The sequence below is a fragment of the Megalopta genalis genome, unplaced genomic scaffold, assembly GCF_051020955.1.
Source record: "Megalopta genalis isolate 19385.01 unplaced genomic scaffold, iyMegGena1_principal scaffold0591, whole genome shotgun sequence".
Classification (NCBI taxonomy): domain Eukaryota; kingdom Metazoa; phylum Arthropoda; class Insecta; order Hymenoptera; family Halictidae; genus Megalopta; species Megalopta genalis.
The window spans coordinates 160,001-162,196 of record NW_027476660.1 but is presented as its reverse complement, the minus strand read 5'-3'; the positions used below and the strand labels follow the sequence as shown (position 1 = coordinate 162,196).

At 37.9% G+C, this 2,196-nt stretch overlaps 1 non-coding gene across 1 annotated transcript in view; it reads left to right on the top strand.

The window, feature by feature from the left end:
* The first annotated feature begins 2,164 nt into the window (after positions 1 to 2,164).
* Positions 2,165 to 2,196, top strand: part of LOC143263433 (small subunit ribosomal RNA) — a 1,921-nt gene continuing 1,889 nt past the window's right edge. Inside the window, exon 1 of the ribosomal RNA XR_013036882.1 lies at positions 2,165 to 2,196. This exon is cut by the window's right edge and continues 1,889 nt beyond it. This is a non-coding gene — a ribosomal RNA (small subunit ribosomal RNA).

Genomic DNA, 2,196 nt, shown 5'->3' with positions numbered 1-2,196 from the left:
TGGGACTTAGAAAATATTCGGGCGTACGCGGCGCGCTCGGCGCTTCGAACAGCTCCGGTGTCCCCATTATTTTCGATTTACGGCTAAAATAAATTTTTCTCATTTTATTCAATAACATATTCTTGCTTAGATAACTTTTTTACATAGGGATTAAGCATTTAGAACGATATAATGTTTAAAATAAGGGCACTTTACTCTTGACATTTTACGGTTTTTTCAATTTTATGAAAAATCCTATCATTAGATTTTTTTAAAAATACGATATTCTTGCTTAACTAACGTTTCTACATAGGGATTAAGCATTTAGAACGAAATCTAATGTCAGAAAATGGCACTTTACTCTTGACATTTTTCGGTTTTTTCAATTTTCTGGAAAATCCTATCATTAGATTTTTTTAAAAATACGATATTCTTGCTTAACTAACGTTTTTACATAGGGATTAAGCATTTAGAACGAAATCTAATGTAGGAAAATGGTACTTTACTCTTGATCGGTACGTTGGGACTTAGAAAATATTCGGCCGTACGCGGCGCGTCTCGGCGCTTCGAACAGCTCCGGTGTCCCCATTATTTTCGATTTACGGCTAAAATAAATTTTTCTAATTTTTTTCAATTACATATTCTTGCTTAAATAACTTTTTTACATAGGGATTAAGCATTTAGAACGACATGTTGTTTAAAATAATGGTACTTTACTCTTGTGATTTTTCGGTTTTTTTTGATTATTTTGAAAAATAAATTTTTGTAATTTTTTTAAATACGATATTCGTGATCAGTGAACGATTTCACATATGGATTAAGCATTTAGAATCGTGCGGACGCGTTATTAAAAAAGTTTACTCGATGCGATGGGACTTTAAAAAGTTTGTGAAAATTTTCATATTGGGAAAAAATGTGTAATTTTTTGTCTAGTTTACGGTAGTGTAATTTATTTTAATGTTTACTATAAAAATTTTTTTCGTTCGTTCACGCGCTATGTTACAACAGCACGGCCGGGCGGTCTGTTGCCGCAGCGGTTTACACTCATAAGCGCGCGTGCTATTCGGCCGGCGGCGCCGGCGTCCTTGCCGGCCGTTCGGTATCTATAAGAGATACACGGTCCGTGCGAGGCGGACGGAGCAGAGCGGGTTTTGGGCCAATTCTACGATCTCGGTCGAGAAGCTGTCTCAGAGCTCCTTCGGGGCTTCGGTCCTGACTGTTTCGTGCCGTTTACGTTACGGACTTTTCTCCACACAGCGTGGCCACGGGTCGGTGTCTTTGACCGAATGGCCCATATGTGGCAAGCCCTACGGGGTTGGTTACCCGTATGCACTTTGTATGTATACTCGTACTCACTGAGCAATCGACTCTTCTGTCCGAGCGATGGAAAAATTTTTTAAAATGCATCTGTAAGATTTGGAAGCAAATCGTACCAATTGAAAACTGTGGCTAAAATGAATAGCCCAGTGGAGAGAGAAAACTATCAAAAAACTGATTTTTTAAATCAAGAGGTGTCAGAAATCGAAATGCCTAGCGCGAGCGGAAGAACACGCTTTCTCGCCAGTCCAGCATGTGTCCTGTCCGTTCTTCCTCGGCTTGCCGATTTTGCCCAGATCAGAGGTTTCGTGCTTCCGGCGGTCAGAAGATCAGCGTGAGCGTACGCGCTTCCACGACTATGGCATCACCCATGTACTTTTTCCTTTGAATATATTTGAGTACATAAAAAATATTAAAACATATAGAGAGAACTGTGTCTTGGATCTTAAAAATTTGTCAATAGCGATGATATATTATTACTTAACTTGAAGTATTTGTACGTTTTAGCTGGGACGTACATTTATCTTACAAGATGTTAATAGCGAGACTCTTGAAGATAAAATTATCTTGTGATTTTATGAAGGCAAAGATAGAAACGTACGAAGCTGGCGTACGTAGAAAAATGTGATTTTATGATAGAACAAAAATATAATACGTACGTTTTTGGGCGTACGGTAAAATATCTGTATGGTAGAAAAATGAAAGAAATTGAGCGTTAAAGAAGATATGTTACAAGCGCGGAATGTGGCAAAACTTGTACATATTTGAAAGAGAAAAATGGTGTGTCGACCTGACATATATATATGAAACAGGCGACGATGGAAAAGGATTTAAATTTTGTCCATTTTATATATACATATTGTATAGTTCCCTGGTTGATCCTGCCAGTAGTCATATGCT